Genomic DNA, 22,422 nt, shown 5'->3' with positions numbered 1-22,422 from the left:
AGAATTCCAATGTGTGGCAACATCGCAAATCAGACTATGTTGGGGGATACCGTTCTGATGCTGCAGCTCAAGGAGGGTATGCTTTGGGGTGTACGAGTGGCTGAAGTGCATGCAAAGTGTCCTTCCCATTGTTAGGATGTCTTGAAAATGGGTTGAACACTTCAGGAACCGCTTGAAAACCAGATTGAACACGTGTGCCTTGCACGGCGCATGGCTCAGCCTTCCTTGTCGCAGCAAAGACAAGAAGTTCTTCCCAATGTCATTCACCATGGTTCCCATTTCCAGTTTTCGTGGAGTAAGCCATGCTCTGAATTTTAGCAGTTACTCCATTCGCCAAAGCAAATCATGTGAAGAAGAGTGTGACACCGCCGTGACCTGCACACATGGTATGCTGAAGGGTCACTGAGACTTGTCTGTGCAGTGGAGGCTGAGGACATGGTGGAGGATGAGGAGGCTGAGTCACACACTGTCACAGGAACAACAGCGTGGAGGAGGAAGCGGCGTAACCTGTCCAAGTTGGTGTTGTGGCTGTGCAGGAACCACATTCACCCAGTGGGCCGTAAAGGACATGTATTGTCCCTGACCATAGTTACAGCTCCAGACGTCGGCGCTGCCATGCACTTTGTTAAACACAGACAGGCTCAAGGACTGGCCCACCTTCTCTTCCACAAAATTGTGCAGGACTGGTACTGTCTTTTTTCGCAAAAAAATGATGGCTTGGCACTCTCTACCTCGGCTCTGCACAGCCATCAGTTCTCTGAAAGGTACTGAGTCCACCACTTGAAATGGGAGGGACTGCAGCACCAGAAACTTGGACAGGAGCACATTCAGCTTCTGTGCTGTTGGATGAGTGGGCTCATACTGTTGTCTCTTGGACATGGCTTTGCGGATGGATTGTTGGCGGAATGGCTGACTAAAAGTAGGAGGAGCATCTGGAGCGACAGAAGAAGGGTTTGACACACAGTTGTCAATTGACTAGTCAGAAGTGACTAGCCAGAATATGGCTGCCAATTATGTAGGGCTTTGACATCACAGGGGTTACTGGCTGCTGATAGGCTGTGATTCAGGGTCATCCCGCCTACCCTTGTTCCTGCCTTCCCAGAGTTCCTACCCCATGTCCTCATATGTGGATCCACCATTTTAGATGCCCTGGAGCCTGGACTGCACTAAATGGAGTTTAATGAAGCGATTTGCATGATAGAATCGCGGCAATATTTGCATTCGTTATTAATCAAATTTTTCATGAAATTCGTAACAAATTCGGTTCGCTCATCTCTAATCATCATGTTAAAGATCAGGTAGAGCTGCGTAGATTGATGTATATATCTTTGTGGGCAAAGATTTAGTACACATTTACTTGCGGAAATCTCTGCTCTTTCCATAGTCCAGAGGGTGGTCCTATTTTTTAAGAATATGAAGGCCAGGGATTTTAGACCCCATAGGTAATCATTGTCTTCTGATCCTGCAGAACTTATCTAATGTATAAGGTTAGCTTAAATTGGTTGTCCATGATCAGATGGGCTCCAGAAACAGCACCACATCTGTCCTTGAGCTTTGTCTTGTACTACAGTTCAGCCCATTTACTAGAGTTCAGAGAAGCTTCAATACCAGACGAAGCCACTAGAGAAATGCAACCCTACCATTTTGAAAACAGCAAATTCTGTTTTGCTGATCCCAGAAATCCCTTTAAGTATTGACTTACTGTAGTTACTGACAGATGTCAACTATGAACTTTTCCTCCTTGCCTCATACAATGCCTATAACCAGAACAGCATTCTGAAAATGTCAAATGAAATTTTTGCAAAGTTCATTATTTCCTTTATATTGCCTTGCAAATGAATTGCTGTTCCCACTTTACTTTAATGCATGACTCTCGAGTTCATCTTATTTTTGTGTGCTAGCCATTTCCTTTTACAGTGTTTCAGTCAAGAAAAATATTAACATTTAAGATTCACTGAAACCAATTTAAAGTATAGTCACAACTTTCATGGTGCGTGACAATTTAATTGACATCCAATATGCTTTGGACTGCGGAAAGCAGAATCTGTCTCTATATTGTTGAAGACGCTGGAATAAGCGGTTTAATCTCATGAAAAGCCATTTCTTTCCCAATGATGTTATACTAAACATAATGATCACATTTGTTACTTTAATTTGCCACGTAGATTAGGACTGCATAATGTCCTCCATTTACGTGCATTAATAACATACCCACACACAACAATCTTTGTCTTACAGGATGACATATGGTTGGAACAGCTTAGATCCTAAATACCAACATATAAAACTGAATTTTAAAAAGTAGTTTCATACGGCTGAACTCCAAGGCATGCACAAGCGGAAAAGTCATTTTTTAACTGCTAGTACTGAAAGTCGAGTAAAGTAAGAGGCAAATGATAGATGTTGGTTTTAAAGGGGGTATTGAACTACAGCAAAGAATTCTGTCATCATTTCTAAAAATAAAATAAATGGGAGCCTTTTATTTCTGCGTGGATTAAACCTCGGAGGCTGATCGCTTTGCAATATGCAACCATACGTTTTATCTGAGAGAAGAAATGTTGCCTTTTAAATGGTTAGTCATGGTTTCTAGAAATACATTTATATAAATTCAATGAAAAATGGAGGTCATAAGTTTGTAAGCAGCAGTCCATGAAATATATGGTACGAATAATATTTTGCAGACATATTTGCATGTGGTGTGGTAAAAAATCACAATTATCCCACATTGTTACATGGAAATTACCCATAAACATTGCATCTTCCATATTTGTTCTATAAATAACATATAGCTTGAATATTCCTGAATCATTCTTGGCAAAATGATGGGAGAAATGTTAATAAAGTCAGTGGAATTTTATGACCGTAAGCAAATTTTGCTTTACTGTAATGTTACCCATTGACAGCTCATTTATGCATCTTGGGGAATTCTATATAGATATATATTTCTATCACTATCCAGGCATATTGGGTATAGCTCAGGAAGCTGCTACCTCAGGGAATATAGGCTTTAATTGATATATTGAGACAAACCTCATGTATTTTTAAAGAGATATACCAAGCTCTTGTATCTGCTTTTATTGATTCTTTCCATAACTCTAATACATAAGAAATGGAGAAGACCATGCCAAGGACATTCACCTCTCTATTGAACTCTAATAGCCACAGAGATCTGCATTCCTCTAACAGATATATGGAGGACAAACCCAGCTATTATGTACTGTTTAGTGGGAACCTGTCATCCCTTTAATCCTGCCTCAACTGAGAGTCATCAGGGTGGCTCCCAGTAGCTTCTCCCCACCTCACCAGCATTGATTGACAGATCTCGCCCGGTATAGGGAGGGATCTATCAAAGGCCAGCAGAGCAGGCAGAAGCCACCAGTGAATGTCCCAAGAAATCACAATTCAGTGTATATACCCATTTTTTTTTTTTATATATATATATATTTTTTTTTTTGCATTTTCTTGCTTGATTCTTTCCATAACTACCACACACTAAAAATAGAGAGCCATAAGACAGAATGGAGAGCTGTATTTGTCCCGGTGGACTTAAGTTGGCTTTTAACACAGTCATATACTAATACTTTAAATTTGTAGTGGCCACTGCATGGGAAAATATCTGGCAGAGAAGGCACTCCTAGCAGAATCAGCTGATTGCAAGGGGGGGGGGGCAGGAGTCCGATGAGACATTCTCCTAAAATAGTTCTTCTAACAGAGTACAACAATGGGAGAAGTCCACCTCTAAATGAGTTCATAGCATGACCTCACTTATGAAAAGACTTAGTAATGCTTAGCATCAGTGATGCCCTGTGCAGAGATGGAATAAGACAGAGAGGTGGGTATTGTATATGGAACAATGCTCTCTAAATGTATTAGTAGAATTTACTGTTTCTGTCGTGAAACCTCTGATAAAACGCAGTAACACTGCTCCACTTATATATGTTTGACACTGAATTATCTGAGCAGGAAGCATCACTGAGACAGCTCTGTGCAATGTACATACCAGATAGATGAAAGCCAGACCTGCGAATGAAATGTGAACTGGAACTATGGCCAAGTGTGAGGCTACCTTATGAGGCTCCAGATAGGAAAGGAGAATGGAAAATGTTTGATATTCTTCAGTGGAATCAGCTGTGATTAATTAAACACATTGCTTCTAAGAGGTTCGGATGAAAGGGCTGGACCCGACTCCCTCTCCCACACAAAAATTAAAGGCTTTAGCTTTCCAGTAGCTGCTCAGAAATACTGTTTCATTGCAGGGATTGTAGTATATTGCTTAATAAATAAATGACATGGAGACCAAACACAACAGTAATGAACTATGCATCTGATTTTGGAGTTTAAAAGCTAAAGCTTAAAACAGATGGAGGCTCATATTCCATACCACACCCATTGCTATAGCTTCAATAACCATTGTTGCTGACCTTGGTTGCCTTGTAGTTCTATGATGTGAGCGGCAATAACAGTCAAGTTGAGATATTCCCAATGACCAGTTAGGCAACATTAGTTAGAATAGTAGAGGCTCATTTGTTAACATATTATTCACTAGCATAAAAGGAAAAAGCTATGAAAGATCTACAGAGGCCAGTAACTAGAGATATAAAAATAAGCCAGTGTTATTGTTATTGCAGATGTTAACTGACCAGAGTGATCCGAGAATAGCCAAAATACAGGTCAGAGTTGTCACCAAGAAATGGGCTTAGACCAAGCCAACAGAGGAAACCAAAAGAGTGGACTTAAAGAGGTTTTCCAGGACTAATTGATTGATAGCCTATCCATAGTCTACCAGCCGCCACCACTATGCAATGAACAACACGTAACAACCTGCTCACTGTATAGTGCAGCTGATCAACCGGGGAAGGGGGGTGGTCAGGGTGAAGGGTGTCTGCCAAAACAAAGCTGCATCTTTAAAGGGTTAAAGACATGACACAGAAAATTGAACATCTTGTGAAACTCCTTTCTCCATCAACAATTTTTAGCATGTTTGTAACTTTTGTCTTGATAAAAGTTATAGCTAGAGATAAGTTAATCGAATAGGATGAATCCGAATTCATTAGGAATTTCCTGAAAATTTTGATTCATAACAAACCCGAATATCACCGTGATTCGATAAAACGAATCCCTTCATTAAACTCCATTTTGTGCAGGCTGGGAGGCCCTATGGTCATTGTCATATATTACCTCTGGAATGACCACAAGAATCCAATTAATTAAACTGCGCGGTCAATGGTGTACGCACAAAAAAATTCCAATACAAAATAGCGTATTTTTGGTCACTTTTTATATCATGAAAAAATTAACACAAAGAAATCAAAAAGTCCTATCAATACAAAAATGATAACACTAAAAACTTCAGATCAAGTCGCAAAAAAATTACCCTCATACCACCCCGTACGGGGAAAAATAAAAACAGTTATAGGGGTCAGAAGATGACAAGTTTTAAAGTATAAATTTTCCTGCATGTGGTTAGGATTTTTTCCAGAAGTACGACAAAATCAAACCTATATAAGTAGGATATCATTTTAATCGTATGGATCTACAGAATAAAGATAAGGTGTCAATTGTATTGGAAAATGTTCTGCCTAGAAACGGAAGCCCCCAAAATGGCGTTTTCTTAAATTTTGTCGCACAATTATAATTTTTTCCGTTTCTCCGTAGATTTTTGGGTAAAATTACTGATGTCATTACAAATTAGAATTGGTGGCACAAAAAATAAGCCATCATATGAATCTTTAGGTGCAAAATGAAACGAAAGTGCAAACACAGAAAAACGCTCAGTCCTTAAGGGGTTAAAGGGTGCAACCACTGAAACTACTTCAGTGTCAGAGAGAAATACTGTAATAAAACGTTTCCATTTTTTTTAAACGCCTTAGCATTTCTTTTTGCCATCCTATCACAGTCAATACGGTCCAAATTGAAAGAATGCCTCATCTGTCGTAGCACCTCAGCAATCGTAGGCATGTCGTCTGTCAACCAGTGGGCCAAAAGACACCTCTTTCCTACCAGAATAAACAAATGTCCCAGTAGGGTAAGCGGCATACCATCACCTGGGATGTGGAGTAATAGCAAAGAGGGATCTACTGCTAATTCTAGCCCTAATTTATCTCTCAAAAATGTGAAAAGGGAGACCTAGAAGGCAGTACATTTCGAACAGGTCACTAGGCCATGCAAAAGATCAGACCATCGTAATCTGCAATTTGGGCACTTCTCAATGCGATCAGGGCGACTAACCGACCGCGGGAGAGTTAAATCATAGAGGGTATGGTGAATCACCCTGAACTGGGTCTCTCTCCACACCTCACACATGGCCACCTTCCTCACTTTTAACCATCCTTCCAATATGGGTTTAGTAAGATCACCCCTCCCCAATTTTTTCCCCAATAATGGAAGAAGATAGCTCCCAGAGCCTCACTACCTTTCCTCTAAATCTTCCAATACAGATAAGAAAAAGAGTGTATAGATGAAGAAGTTGACAAAAACACATCAAATGATGTAGGCACGCACTCAGACAAGACATAGTACTGTTAGGAGATGGGACCAGGAACGCAGATGGGACCAGGAACAGAGGGAACAGTAGTGGCTGGAGCAGAAGACAAATGATAATAGAATACAAATACTAGACATGGAATCCAGAGGGCTAGGCAGAATCAGAAACATGCCAGGTCAAAACTCAGAAGGAAACTTGCAGCAGGCTAGAAAACAGTTTAGGAATCTGGAAATGGATCTCAAAATGGTGTTAGAGCAGGAATTACGACAGCTTGTATGCTGGAAATGACCAGAACATAGACTGGACTGAACGAACACTCAAGCAAGGACTCAGCACAAGAGGCTGATCTTTAGGGTAGAAGAACACAATCAGGTTGCTTTGCAGTTGCGTTGGGATTTGCATCACGCCAGTTTCGCATAGTAAGTATTAGAAAAATGTAATTGCTGTAATAACGGTGTATTGGCTGAACATTTTTGTGTGCCTCTGCATGATCTTGACCATATCATCATTATTTCTGCTGAACTGTGTGTGGTTGGGGCACTATTTCACCATACACAAAAATAGCAAACTAATCTTATGAGCAAGATCTATATAAATTCATCTAAATACACCCATGGCATGCTAACAGCAGCATTTCTGAAGCAGTTACTGCAAACTAGTAGCAGAGCCTTAGGAGTAACAAGAGATACCTGGTTGAAGCCAGGAGAGTATTGACAAGTCAGATAACTAGTGCCTTTCTGGAGCACAGGGTGTGACAGAAACCACAGATAAGCCGCTTGTATAGTCCTCCAGAATCAAACGGCAAAATGTTGCACATGGTAACACTGATGTGTAATGGGCTGGATTCACACTTGATTTTAGTATTTTCATCCAAAACAAGGAGTGAAACCAACATAGAGAAAAATTATAATGGTAAAATGTCCCCTTTTTCAGATTTCCTGGTTTTGGATAAAAATACTGATCAAAATGGGGACATAAATAATGCCAAAAATGTACCGTATTTTCAGCCCTATAGGACGCACCAGCATATAAGACGCACCCAATTTTAAAGGTGCAAAATCTAGAAAAAAAAAGATTCTGCACCCAACAGCCGATGGCTGTCCGGGCATGCTGGGAGTTGTAGTTTTGCAACATCTGGAGGTCCGCAGGTTGAAGACCACTGGATAGGAGGTAATACTCACGTGTCCCCGCTGCTCCAGACCCGTCACCGCTGCCCTGGATGTCGCTCCATCGCTGTCGCCGCGTCCCCGGGGTGTCCCCGTCTTCTTCCCCGGGATCCAGGCTCTCCGTTGCCGTCATCACGTCGCCGTCATCACGTCGCTACGCACGCCGCTCATATTGGATGACAGGACGGCGTGCGAGACGCCGTGATGACGACGAAGGAGAGCGCCGGCCATGCAGGGGATCCCGGCACGGAGCAGACACCGAGGAGGCAGGTAAGGTCCCTCCCGGTGTCCTGTAAGCTGTTCGGGACGCCGCGATTTCACCGCGGTGGTCCCGAAAAGCCCGACTTTCGCTTCAGATGTGGCGGGCAGCTTTGATCGCAGCAAGGACCGACCCGATAGGTGTGTATTCACCGTATAAGACGCACCAACTTTTCCCCCCAGTTTTGGGGAAGAAAAAGTGCGTCTTATACGGCGAAAAATACGGTATGTGTTAACCCAGCCTCACATGTGGTGTTTGTTCCATTTGTGAGCTGTTCTTGTTGGATGTATATCCGTCGTGTGTTGGTGTATATCTAACGTGTGTGCTGTTTTTGTGTTATGCATGTTCTGCGCTTGTCTGATATGTGCACTGTATTGTAGTGTTGAGCGGCATAGGCCATATTCGAATTCGCACTATTTTGTGAATATATGGACGAATATTCGTCATATATTCGATAAATTTGCATATTTGTAATATTCACGTTTATTTTTGCATATGCGAAAATGTGCATATGCAAAAATATGCATATGCGAAAATTTGCATGTGAAAATTAGTATAAGCGGAAATTAGCATATACGGAAATTAGCATATGCAAATGTTCGCATATGCGAAAATTCGTACACCAGTCTCACACAGTAGTATTAGAGCCTTCTTTACAGCACACAAGCTGGAAGCAGAGAGGGGTGGTCACCGTTATGTGTACTGTGAAAAAAAAACAAAAAAAAAAACAAATATTCGTAATTGCGAATATATAGTGCATATATTCGCGAATATTTGCGAATTCCCGAATAAAATTTGCATTGCGAATATTCGCGAGCAACACTACTGTATTGGTTTGATGTGTGTAAAGCAAATATCCAATGCATCCATCCATTGCTGTAGGACGTGTGCCACTGACTCAATCTGACCTCACCCAACACAGTTCTAGCACAGTGTCTGTTCTTGCAGAGATGGTGAAAATTGACTTTTTTAATGTTTGAGAACATAAGAAGTGCAATGGAAAAAGTTAGCAAGAATATAATGAAGTTCATAATTTTAAAATTCATGGATCTAATAAAGTTTTATACTATCTAAAAGGCATCATATTTAAATGTGAACAACCTTTAGAAAAGCTGCTCAGTTTAGAAAAGTAATATTACATCACTTTGGAGGAGGGTAACAAAGTAACAAAGGCAGAACATGACTACATTTTAATATATCTTGGAATAGTAAGAGGTTTTGTCATTGCTAGACATAAAACGTGTCTGATTGTGAGTACATAATTACTGTATATCATCTGTCAACAGCATGCCTGTGGAAGGAAAATCATAGATCACATTGTGTATTTATACTCTTTGGAAATCCATGGATTTAATCACCATATACAACCACCTAATATTCCCAAAAAGATGACCTCATGAGAACCTCAGGGCTCCCCAGCAATGAATGTGACCACAACACTTCTCTCTCTTTCTCATTTCACAATCATGCAAAAGAAAATACCAAAATCAGAGCATTGTTAAGCATATGGGTAGATTCCGTGATATATATAAGGAATCCATTTTTAAGTGTTTTTTAACTCATCCTCATACGTCCTAATGATTTCCACTGACTTATATTGGCTCCATAAGATAGAATATTGCAGCAATCAAGATCTATGATATTTTGCTTATTTAAAAGAATAAAACACAGCTGAACCCCTGTAAAAATATAACCGAAATATAACAATAGGGAAACCTAGTCACCCTGCAGAATGCCCCTACTCTTTGGTTTTGGTTTTCTAGATGTACAGAAAGGGTATTAAAACAAATTGATAGTGATGATTAGAAAGGTGTTCTAATAAGTGTTACAATTATTGCCGTGTTCTAGTATCTTTAGGTACTGATCTGATGTCAGAGATTCTACTTTGGTTTTGAGCCCTAACAATGTTAACCCCTTCATGACCCAGCCCATTTTCACCTTCATGACCTGGGCATTTTTTGAAAATCTGACCACTGTCACTTTAAACATTAATAACTTTGGAATGATTTTACTTATCATTCTGATTCCGAGATTGTTTTTTCGTGACATATTCTACTTTATGTTATCGGTAAAATTTCACTGATATTTGCATCCTTTCTTGGTAAAAAATCTAAAAATTTCATGAAAATTTAGCATTTTTCTAACTTTGAAAGTCTCTGCTTGAAAGGAAAATGGATATTCCAAATAAAGTACATATTGATTCACATATACAATATGTCTACTTTATGTTTGCATAAAAAAAATTGACATGTTTTTACTTTTGGAGAGCACCAGAGGGCTTCAAAGTTCCGCAGCAATTTTCCAATTTTTCTCAAGATTTTTAAAATCGTAATTTTTCAGGGCCCAGTTCAGGTTGGAAGTGGATTTTAAGGGTCTTCATATTAGAAATACCCCATAAATTACCCCATTATAAAAACTGCACCCCCCAAAGTATTCAAAATGACATTCAGTAAGTGTATTAACCCTTTAGGTGTTTCACAGGAATAGCAGCAAAGTGAAGGAGAAAATTCTAAATCTTCATTTTTTACACTCGCATTTTCTTGTAGACCCAATTTTTGAATTTTTACAAGGGGTAAAAGGAGAGAAATCACCCTAAAATTGGTAACCCAATTTCTCTCGAGTAAGGAAATACCTCATATGCGTAGGTAAAGTGTTCGGCGGGCGCAGTAGAGGGCTCAGAAGGGAAGGAGCGACAATGGGATTTTGGAGAGTGAGTTTTTCTGAAAGGGTTTTTAGGGGGCATGACCCATTTAGGAAGCCCCTATGGTGCCAGAAGAGTGGACCCCCCCCCCCCACATGTGACCCCATTTTGGAAACTATACCCCTCATGGAATTTAATGAGGGGTGCAGTGAGCATTTACACCCCACTGGTGTTTGACAGATATTTGAAACAGTGGACTGTGCAAATCAAAAATTTTATTTTTCATTTTCACAGACCACTGTTCCAAAAATCTGTCATACACCAGTGGGGTGTAAATGCTCACTGCACCCCTTATTACATTCCGTGAGGGGTGTAGTTTCCAAAATGGGGTCACATATGGATATTTATTGTTTTGCGTTTGTCAGAACTGCTGTAACAATCAGCCACCCCTGTGCAAATCGCCTCAAATGTACATGGTGCACTCTCCCTTCTGGGCCTTGTTGTGCGCCCCCAGAGCACTTTGCGCCCACATATGGGGTATCTCCGTACTCAGGAGAAATTGCGTTACAAATTTAGAGGGTCTTTTTTCCCTTTTACCTCTTGTGAAAATGAAAAGTATAGGGCAACACCAGCATGTCAGTGTAAAAAAATTATTTTTTTACACTAACATGCTGGTGTAGACCCCAACTTCACCTTTTCATAAGGGGTTAAAGAAGAAAAAGCCCCCCAAAATTTGTAAGGCAATTTCTCCCGAGTACGGCGATACCCCATATGTGTCCCAAAACTGTTGCCCTGAAATACGACAGGGCTCCAAAATTTGAGAGAGCGGCATGCGCATTTGAGGCCTGAATTAGGGATTTGCATAGGGGTGGACATAGGGGTATTCTACGCCAGTGATTCCCAAACAGGGTGCCTCCAGCTGTTGCAAAACTCCCAGCATGCCTGGACAGTCAATGGCTGTCCGGCAATACTGGGAGTTATTATTTTGCAACAGCTGGAGGCTCCGTTTTGGAAACAGTAGCGTACCAGACGTTTTTCATTTTTTGGGGGGAGGGGGGCTGTGTAGGGGTATGTGTATATGTAGTGTTTTTTACTTTTTATTTTAGGTTAGTGTTAGTGTAGTGTTTTTAGGGTACAGTCACATGGGCAGAGGTTCACAGCAAGTTTGCCGCTGGAAGTTTGAGCTGCAGCGCAAAATTTGCGCCATCTCAAACTTGCAGCACTCACTGTAAACCTCCGCCCATGTGAGTGTACCCTGTACATTCACATTGGGGGGAGGGGGCTAACATCCAGCTGTTGCAAACTCCGAGCATGCCCTTTGGCTGTCCGTGCATGCTGGGAGTTGTAGTTTTGCAACAGCTGGAGGAACACTGGTTTGGAAACACTAAGTTAAGTAATAAACTTTCAAGTGTTTTGCAACCAAACTTAGTGTTTCCAAACCAGTGTGCCTTCAGCTGTTGAAAAACTACAACTCCCAGCATGCATGGTCTGTCAGTGCATGCTGGGAGTTATAGTTTTGCAACAGGAAAATAAAAATGGCATGATTCTTACAATATTGCAATGAAAACACCATAAAAAAGCTGTATCCTGAAGGCCTAAAATAGAACATTTATCATAATAATATATAAAAATAACATAAGAGTAATAACATAATAGTGAAAATAACATAATATTAACCCCTTAAGGATGCAGGGCGTATGGGTACACCCCTGTTCCCGAGTCCTTAAGTCGCTAATGGGGTTTAAACCGTTCTCACGAGCAGAGAATGGGTTAAGCCCCATGGGTCCTGGTTGCTACGGGCAGCCAGGACCCATGGCTAATGCCAGGCACTGCCGATCAGGCCGATGCCCGGCATTAACCTGTATAATGGTCTCCAATCTGTGCCCTTCCAGATGTTAGAGAACTACAACTCCCAGCATGCCTGGACAGACTGAGCATGCTGAGATTTGTAGTTTTGCAACATCTGGAAGAGCACAGATTGGAGACCATTATACAGTGGTCTACAAACTGTGGACCTCAAGATGTTGCAAAACTACAACTCCCAGCATGCCCAGAAAGCCAAAGGCTGTCTGGGCATGCTGGGAGTTGCAGTTTTGAAACTCTCAGAGGCAGCAGTGAGATCGCTTTACGGCGATCTCACTGCTGCCAATGAAGATGCCGCACTGCTGCCGGAAACTCACCTCCGGGACGCAGCGCAGCCGGGACCGCATGGAGGACGCCGGGACCGCCGGGACCGCTCGGGACACCGCTCGGACGGGTAAGTGACGCCGGGGGACTGGTCAGGGACACTTAGCAGAGCGGTGTGTGTCCCGATCCCCGTGATCGGAACTCACACACCGCGCTGCTAAGTATTTTCATAGCGAGACGCTGCTATCAGCTAGTCAGATTTGACCAGCTGATAGCAGCGATCGCTGGGGGGGGTGGGGGATGAAACCCCCCGTGGTCGCACGGTAAGATGGCTGGCTATCAGTGATCGGTCGGGAAGGGGTTAAAGGGGTATTCCAGGAAAAAACTTTTTTTGTTTTATATCAACTGGCTCCAGAAAGTTAAACAGATTTGTAAATTACTTCTATTAAAATTTTTTTTAATCCTTTCAATAATTATCAGCTGCTGAAGTTGAGTTGTTGTTTTCTGTCTGGCAACAGTGCTCTCTGCTGACATCTCTGCTTGACTCGGGTACTGCACTGAGTAGAAGAGGTTTGCTATGGGGATTTGCTTATAAACTGGGCTGTTCCCCAGACACGTGTCATCAGAGAGCACTTCGACAGAAAAGAACAGCTCAACTTCAGCAGCTCATGAGTACTGAAAGGATTAAGATTTTTTAATAGAAGTAATTTACAAATCTGTTTAACTTTCTGGAGCTAGTTGATATATAAAAAAAAATAGTTCATAAGGAGTAGGCTGTATGAAAGGAGGACCCTGGAGAGCCAAGAGAGAAGTGTAGTGGGTAGAAGCTAATGTAAAATAGGGAGGCTATAGGGGGCAGTGTGTGAGAAGAAGGGCTTTTTTGGTCTAAAGTTTGACTTTATTTAGGGGTTTGAATTCATTTTTGAGTTGGTCTGTACCTTATTATTTGTGTAGTTATGCCCTTGCTGTAATCTTCATCTAAGTCTTCAGGTACTATTGTATCTGAAGTATAGTATTAGAGGGAAGTGAGTTGCATATTAGGTACAGTAATAATGGGCATAAGGGGTAGGAACAGGCACAGTATTGGTAGTAGCCGCAAGGTGACAGTATTAAAATATTGGATTTGTGTAAATATGGGGATGTTTGCAGAAAAAAGGGGCTAAAGATTCAGCAAACTCTGCAGCCATCAGAAGTCATTATAGTCATCTGATCCAGATCTGAAAGTAACGGAAAGAGAATGTCTACAATCATAGAAGACTGCACCATTGAGTCACCAGATGTAACATATATAAGTCCTATTACATTTTTGGTATAAAGTATATAATACTCAATTTGACCAGCAATAGAGTAGTGTGAATACAGGGATAGTCAGATCTCTGTCTATAAAATATTTAGTGAAAATTGAACACTATAAAAAATACAAATTTCGTACTATCACAGTGACCCATAGGACATAGGTGCGTATACCACAATGCCTATGGTTTAAGAAAGAAAAAAAGAAAAAGAAAAAAGTAATGATAAACATCAATAAATAAAACAATAATAATAAAAACAGCAACTTGTCCCACAAAAAACAAGGCCACATTTAGCTACATTATTGGAAATATATATATTTTTACTTTTGGAATGCAGCAACACAAAGATAGTTTTTTCCCCATGCATCATGTTTTACTGTACAATGTGAAATAAACTGTGCATATTTAGTATTGGTATCCCTACAATAGAAGTGACCTGTAGACTAAAGTCATTTATTGACATTTATACCACATGGTGCACCACATATAAAGCCAAGAAAGGATAGTGGATTTACAAATTTTCCACACTTAATAAAAGTGTTCTTTCTAAATGTCGCCATTCAAAAAGCAAGGTCTCACATAGCTAAGCCAACAGGAAAATAAAAATGGCATGATTCTTACAATATTGCAATGAAAACACCATAAAAAAGCTGTATCCTGAAGGCCTAAAATAGAACATTTATCATAATAATATATAAAAATAACATAAGAGTAATAACATAATAGTGAAAATAACATAATATTAACCCCTTAAGGATGCAGGGCGTATGGGTACACCCCTGTTCCCGAGTCCTTAAGTCGCTAATGGGGTTTAAACCGTTCTCACGAGCAGAGAATGGGTTAAGCCCCATGGGTCCTGGTTGCTACGGGCAGCCAGGACCCATGGCTAATGCCAGGCACTGCCGATCAGGCCGATGCCCGGCATTAACCTTTTAGATGCCGTAATCAAAGTTGATTGTGGCGTCTAAACTGAAAGTATACTATCCCGGCAGCTCAGCTGAGCTGATCAGGACTTTTGTAACAGAATCGCGATGTAACCATCAGCTTACTGGATGACGGGAGGGTCTGCCTCCTCGTTGTCTGATCGGCGATCTACTGCTCCATGCAGTGCACATGCGTAGAAACGGAAGCCCTAAAAAGTTGCAAAATCACGTGTTTTTTTTTCCATTTCACCCACAAAGAATTTTTTTTTGTTTCGCCGCAGATTATGTTAGAAAATAAGTAATGTCATTACAAAGAATAATTGGTGACGCAAAAAACAAGCCCTTATATGGGTCTGTAGGTGCAAAATTGAACGTGTTATGATTTTTACAATATGAGGAGGAAAAAACGAAGATTGTTTTGAGTCCTTAAGGTGAAAATGGGTTGAGTCCTTAAGGGGTTAATGTATATTAATATTTGTATGTACCTTTAGGGTGAAGACCCAGAGTAATTTCTTCTGGTGGGTCCCAGGCACTCCAGTCTGACATGCTATACATTCCAGTGTGCTTCACTGTTAGACACTTACATCATATTAAACCCTTATTATTCCAAGAACTGAAATTACATATTATTAACAAAAAACTTAAAAGGGTTGGGCGAGTGCCCTCCTTGGTAGGATTGTTTCCCTATGGAATCTACCACGTGCCTAAAAGTTTGACTCCTCGCCTCCTAGGGGGCTCACCCTGAGTCCATGTTTATTGTATTTGCACGACAACGTATGTCATTGTTATTTTTCTGTTTCTGTCTATTTGTAAATTCTTTACAAAAGATTTACTTTGAAAAAAAAAAAAAACTTAATAGGAATACCAGAAATTCAAAAGGAAATAAGAATTAAGAGCAGTCTATCTATAGCTATATTTTTGTAACACATATATATATATATATATATATATATATATATATATATATATATAAAACAGTTTAATGTAAATAAGAAATTATGTGAAGCTTGATAATGGCAAATTAATCTCCATCGACCCAAAAAAGATTTCCAGTGACTTACATACATTCCTGTTGCCTCAGTGCATCTTATCCCCAAATCCAGCAGCAGCTGTTTTACTGTATGAATTGTATTGGGAATTCATGTGCAATGTCTGAATCACATTCATGTAACCTTTTTGTGACCTAGTCTGGAAAATGCTCAGCCAAAGAACTGGTTCTGTTAGTTATCTTAGTATCCCCAATAAAGAGCCTGGCTGAGGTGTTTATGTGTATTCAAAAATATGGGCGCCAGAACATTCTAAAAAGAAAAGTATGTTAACGTGGATAGCATACCCACCCACATGTACCGTATATATATCTACATCAAAATTAATGGGATTAAAGCGACCTTATAGCTTCTGGATGATGAGCACTTTTGTTATTCTGGTCCATGTGAAAGCAGAGAAAAATTTCCATTAAAGCATTACTGTCATTAAGGTGTACCTACTGTTAGCAAATACTTTTTATATAATGTAGGTAACACCATTGTATGTATATCTGTAATACACATTGGTTATATGTGTATATTAAATGTGTATATTTTTGGGTGAAAAAAAGGCAGTGAATGCCTGTGAGGGCAGGACAAGCAGGGCTCAATTATCCTGCTGTGTGAGCTGGGAGCATGTTACAGAGCCTCATTGCAGGGAGCCCTAATTTTCCTCAATGTACAGAGCCCTGTTTGTCATTAAAGGCACAGAGCCCTGCTTGTCCTCAGTGTACAGAGCCCTGCTTGTCCTCAGTGTACAGAGCCCTGCTTGCCCTCAGTGTACAGAGCCCTGCTTGTCCTCAGTGTACAGAGCCCTGCTTGTCCTCAGTGTACAGAGCCCTGCTTGTCCTCAGTGTACAGAGCCCTGCTTGTCCTCAGTGTACAGAGCCCTGCTTGTCCTCAGTGTACAGAGTTCTGCTTGTCCTCAGTGCACAGAGCCCTGCTTGTCCTCTGGACAGAGCCCTGCATGTCCTCAGTGCACAGAGCCCTGCTTGTCCTCAGTGTACAGAGCCTTGCTTGTCCTCAGTGTACAGAACCCTGCTTGTCCTCATTGCACAGAGCCCTGCTTGTCCTCACTGCACAGAGCCCTGCTTGTCCTCACTGCACAGAGCCCTGCTTGTCCTCAGTGTAAAGAGCCCTGCTTGTTCTCAGTGTACAGAGCCCTTCTTGTTCTCAGTGTACAGAGCCTTGCTTGTCCTCAGTGTACAGAGCCCTGATTGTCCCCAGTGCAGATAGCCCTGCTTGTCCTCAATGTACAGAGCCCTGCTTGTCCTCAGTGTACAGAGCCCTACTTGTCCTTAGTGTACAGAGCCCTGCTTGTCCTCACTGCACAGAGGTCTGCTTGTCCTCAGTTTACAAGCTCTGTGCTTGTCCTCAGTGCACAGAGCCCTGCTTGTCCTCAGTGAACAGTGTACAGAGCCCTGCTTGTCATCAGTGCATAGAGCCCTGCTTGTCCTCACTGCACAGAGGCATGCTTGTCCTCAGTGTACAGAGCCCTGCTTGTCCTCAGTATACAAAACCCTGTTTGTCCTCAGTGCACAGAGCCCTGCTTGTCCTCAGTATACAGAACCCTGTTTGTCCTCAGTGCACAGAGACCTGCTTGTCCTCAATGCACAGAGCCCTGCTTGTCCTCAGTGCACAGAGCCCTGCTTGTCCTCAGTGCACAGCGCCCTGCTTGTCCTCAGTGCACAGAGCCCTGCTTGTCCCCAATGCACAGAGCCCTGCTTGTCCTCAGTGCACAGAGCCCTGCATGTCCTCAGTGCAGAGAGCCCTGCTTGTCCTCAATGCACAGAGCCCTGCTTGTCCTCAGTGCACAGAGCCCTGCTTGTCCTTAGTGCACAGAGCCCTGCTTGTCCTCAGTGCACAGAGCCCTGCTTGTCATCAGTGCACAGAACCCTGCTTGTCCTCATTGCACAGAGCCCTGCTTGTCCTCACTGCACAGAGCCCTGTTTGTCCCCAGTGCACATAGCCCTGCTTGTCCTCACTGCACAGAGCCCTGCTTGTCCTCAGTGTACAGAGCCCTACTTGTCCTTAGTGTACAGAGCCCTGCTTGTCCTCACTGCACAGAGGTCTGCTTGTCCTCAGTTTACAAGCTCTGTGCTTGTCCTCAGTGCACAGAGCCCTGCTTGTCCTCAGTGTACAGTGTACAGAGCCCTGCTTGTCATCAGTGCATAGAGCCCTGCTTGTCCTCACTGCACAGAGGCCTGCTTGTCCTCAGTGTACAGAGCCCTGCTTGTCCTCAGTATACAAAACCCTGTTTGTCCTCAGTGCACAGAGACCTGCTTGTCCTCAGTGCACAGAGCCCTGCTTGTCCTCCATGCACAGAGCCCTGCTTGTCCTCAGTGCACAGAGCCCTGCTTGTCCTCAGTGAACAGAGCCCTACTTGTCCTCAGTGCACAGAGCCCTGCTTGTCCCCAATGCACAGAGCCCTGCTGGTCCTCAGTGCACAGAGGTCTGCTTGTCCTCAGTGCACAGAGCCCTGCTTGTCCTCAATGCAGAGAGCCCTGCTTGTCCTCAGTGCACAGAGCCCTGCTTGTCCTCAGTGCACAGAGCCCTGCTTGTCCTCAGTGCACAGAGCCCTGCTTGTCCTCAGTGCACATAGCTCTGCTTGTCCTCAATGTTCAGAGCCCTGCTTGTCCTCAGTGCACAGAGCCCTGCATGTCCTCAGTGCACAGAGCCCTGCTTGTCCTCAATGCACAGAGCCCTGCTTGTCCTCAGTGCACAGAGCCCTGCTTGTCCTCAGTGTACAGAGCCCTGCTTGTCATCAGTGTACAGAGCCCTGCTGGTCCTCAGTGTACAGAGCCCTGCTTGTCCTCAGTGTACAGAGCCCTGCTTGTCCTCACTGCACAGAGGTCTGCTTGTCCTCAGTTTACAAGCTCTGTGCTTGTCCTCAGTGCACAGAGCCCTGCTTGTCCTCAGTGAACAGTGTACAGAGCCCTGCTTGTCATCAGTGCATAGAGCCCTGCTTGTCCTCACTGCACAGAGGCATGCTTGTCCTCAGTGTACAGAGCCCTGCTTGTCCTCAGTATACAGAACCCTGTTTGTCCTCAGTGCACAGAGCCCTGCTTGTCCTCAGTATACAGAACCCTGTTTGTCCTCAGTGCACAGAGACCTGCTTGTCCTCAATGCACAGAGCCCTGCTTGTCCTCAGTGCACAGAGCCCTGCTTGTCCTCAGTGCACAGCGCCCTGCTTGTCCTCAGTGCACAGAGCCCTGCTTGTCCCCAATGCACAGAGCCCTGCTTGTCCTCAGTGCAGAGAGCCCTGCTTGTCCTCAATGCACAGAGCCCTGCTTGTCCTCAGTGCACAGAGCCCTGCTTGTCCTTAGTGCACAGAGCCCTGCTTGTCCTCAGTGCACAGAGCCCTGCTTGTCATCAGTGCACAGAACCCTGCTTGTCCTCATTGCACAGAGCCCTGCTTGTCCTCACTGCACAGAGCCCTGTTTGTCCCCAGTGCACATAGCCCTGCTTGTCCTCACTGCACAGAGCCCTGCTTGTCCTCAGTGTACAGAGCCCTACTTGTCCTTAGTGTACAGAGCCCTGCTTGTCCTCACTGCACAAAGGTCTGCTTGTCCTCAGTTTACAAGCTCTGTGCTTGTCCTCAGTGCACAGAGCCCTGCTTGTCCTCAGTGTACAGTGTACAGAGCCCTGCTTGTCATCAGTGCATAGAGCCCTGCTTGTCCTCACTGCACAGAGGCCTGCTTGTCCTCAGTGTACAGAGCCCTGCTTGTCCTCAGTATACAAAACCCTGTTTGTCCTCAGTGCACAGAGACCTGCTTGTCCTCAGTGCACAGAGCCCTGCTTGTCCTCCATGCACAGAGCCCTGCTTGTCCTCAGTGCACAGAGCCCTGCTTGTCCTCAGTGAACAGAGCCCTACTTGTCCTCAGTGCACAGAGCCCTGCTTGTCCCCAATGCACAGAGCCCTGCTGGTCCTCAGTGCACAGAGGTCTGCTTGTCCTCAGTGCACAGAGCCCTGCTTGTCCTCAATGCAGAGAGCCCTGCTTGTCCTCAGTGCACAGAGCCCTGCTTGTCCTCAGTGCACAGAGCCCTGCATGTCCTCAGTGCAGAGAGCCCTGCTTGTCCTCAATGCACAGAGCCCTGCTTGTCCTCAGTGCACAGAGCCCTGCTTGTCCTTAGTGCACAGAGCCCTGCTTGTCCTCAGTGCACAGAGCCCTGCTTGTCATCAGTGCACAGAACCCTGCTTGTCCTCATTGCACAGAGCCCTGCTTGTCCTCACTGCACAGAGCCCTGTTTGTCCCCAGTGCACATAGCCCTGCTTGTCCTCACTGCACAGAGCCCTGCTTGTCCTCAGTGTACAGAGCCCTACTTGTCCTTAGTGTACAGAGCCCTGCTTGTCCTCACTGCACAGAGGTCTGCTTGTCCTCAGTTTACAAGCTCTGTGCTTGTCCTCAGTGCACAGAGCCCTGCTTGTCCTCAGTGTACAGTGTACAGAGCCCTGCTTGTCATCAGTGCATAGAGCCCTGCTTGTCCTCACTGCACAGAGGCCTGCTTGTCCTCAGTGTACAGAGCCCTGCTTGTCCTCAGTATACAAAACCCTGTTTGTCCTCAGTGCACAGAGACCTGCTTGTCCTCAGTGCACAGAGCCCTGCTTGTCCTCCATGCACAGAGCCCTGCTTGTCCTCAGTGCACAGAGCCCTGCTTGTCCTCAGTGAACAGAGCCCTACTTGTCCTCAGTGCACAGAGCCCTGCTTGTCCCCAATGCACAGAGCCCTGCTGGTCCTCAGTGCACAGAGGTCTGCTTGTCCTCAGTGCACAGAGCCCTGCTTGTCCTCAATGCAGAGAGCCCTTTTTGTCCTCAGTGCACAGAGCCCTGCTTGTCCTCAGTGCACAGAGCCCTGCTTGTCCTCAGTGCACAGAGCCCTGCTTGTCCTCAGTGCACATAGCTCTGCTTGTCCTCAATGTTCAGAGCCCTGCTTGTCCTCAGTGCACAGAGCCCTGCATGTCCTCAGTGCACAGAGCCCTGCTTGTCCTCAATGCACAGAGCCCTGCTTGTCCTCAGTGCACAGAGCCCTGCTTGTCCTCAGTGTACAGAGCCCTGCTTGTCATCAGTGTACAGAGCCCTGCTGGTCCTCAGTGTACAGAGCCCTGCTTGTCCTCAGTGTACAGAGCCCTGCTTGTCCTCAGTGTACAGAGCCCTGCTTGTCCTCAGTGCAGAGAGCCCTGCTTGTCCTCAATGCAGAGAGCCCTGCTTGTCCTCAGTGCACAGAGCCCTGCTTGTCCTCAGTGCACAGAGCCCTGCTTGTCCTCAGTGCACAGAGCCCTGCTTGTCCTCAGTGCACATAGCTCTGCTTGTCCTCAATGTTCAGAGCCCTGCTTGTCCTCAGTGCACAGAGCCCTGCATGTCCTCAGTGCACAGAGCCCTGCTTGTCCTCAATGCACAGAGCCCTGCTTGTCCTCAGTGCACAAAGCCCTGCTTGTCCTCAGTGTACAGAGCCCTGCTTGTCATCAGTGTACAGAGCCCTGCTGGTCCTCAGTGTACAGAGCCCTGCTTGTCCTCAGTGTACAGAGCCCTGCTTGTCCTCAGTATACAAAACCCTGTTTGTCCTCAGTGCACAGAGACCTGCTTGTCCTCAGTGCACAGAGCCCTGCTTGTCCTCCATGCACAGAGCCCTGCTTGTCCTCAGTGCACAGAGCCCTGCTTGTCCTCAGTGAACAGAGCCCTACTTGTCCTCAGTGCACAGAGCCCTGCTTGTCCCCAATGCACAGAGCCCTGCTGGTCCTCAGTGCACAGAGCCCTGCATGTCCTCAGTGCACAGAGCCCTGCTTGTCCTCAATGCAGAGAGCCCTGCTTGTCCTCAGTGCACAGAGCCCTGCTTGTCCTCAGTGCAGAGAGCCCTGCTTGTCCTCAGTGCACAGAGCCCTGCTTGTCCTCAGTGCACATAGCTCTGCTTGTCCTCAATGTTCAGAGCCCTGCTTGTCCTCAGTGCACAGAGCCCTGCATGTCCTCAGTGCACAGAGCCCTGCTTGTCCTCAATGCACAGAGCCCTGCTTGTCCTCAGTGCACAGAGCCCTGCTTGTCCTCAGTGTACAGAGCCCTGCTTGTCATCAGTGTACAGAGCCCTGCTGGTCCTCAGTGTACAGAGCCCTGCTTGTCCTCAGTGTACAGAGCCCTGCTTGTCCTCAGTGTACAGAGCCCTGCTTGTCCTCAGTGCACAGAGCCCTGCTTGTCCTCAATGCAGAGAGCCCTGCTTGTCCTCAGTGCACAGAGCCCTGCTTGTCCTCAGTGCACAGAGCCCTGCTTGTCCTCAGTGCACAGAGCCCTGCTTGTCCTCAGTGCACATAGCTCTGCTTGTCCTCAATGTTCAGAGCCCTGCTTGTCCTCAGTGCACAGAGCCCTGCATGTCCTTAGTGCACAGAGCCCTGCTTGTCCTCAATGCACAGAGCCCTGCTTGTCCTCAGTGCACAGAGCCCTGCTTGTCCTCAGTGTACAGAGCCCTGCTTGTCATCAGTGTACAGATCCCCGCTTGTCCTCAGTGTACAGAGC

Source organism: Hyla sarda, chromosome 1, assembly GCF_029499605.1.
Source record: "Hyla sarda isolate aHylSar1 chromosome 1, aHylSar1.hap1, whole genome shotgun sequence".
In the NCBI taxonomy this organism is placed as follows: Eukaryota; Metazoa; Chordata; class Amphibia; order Anura; family Hylidae; genus Hyla; species Hyla sarda.
This window is presented reverse-complemented; position numbering follows the sequence as displayed.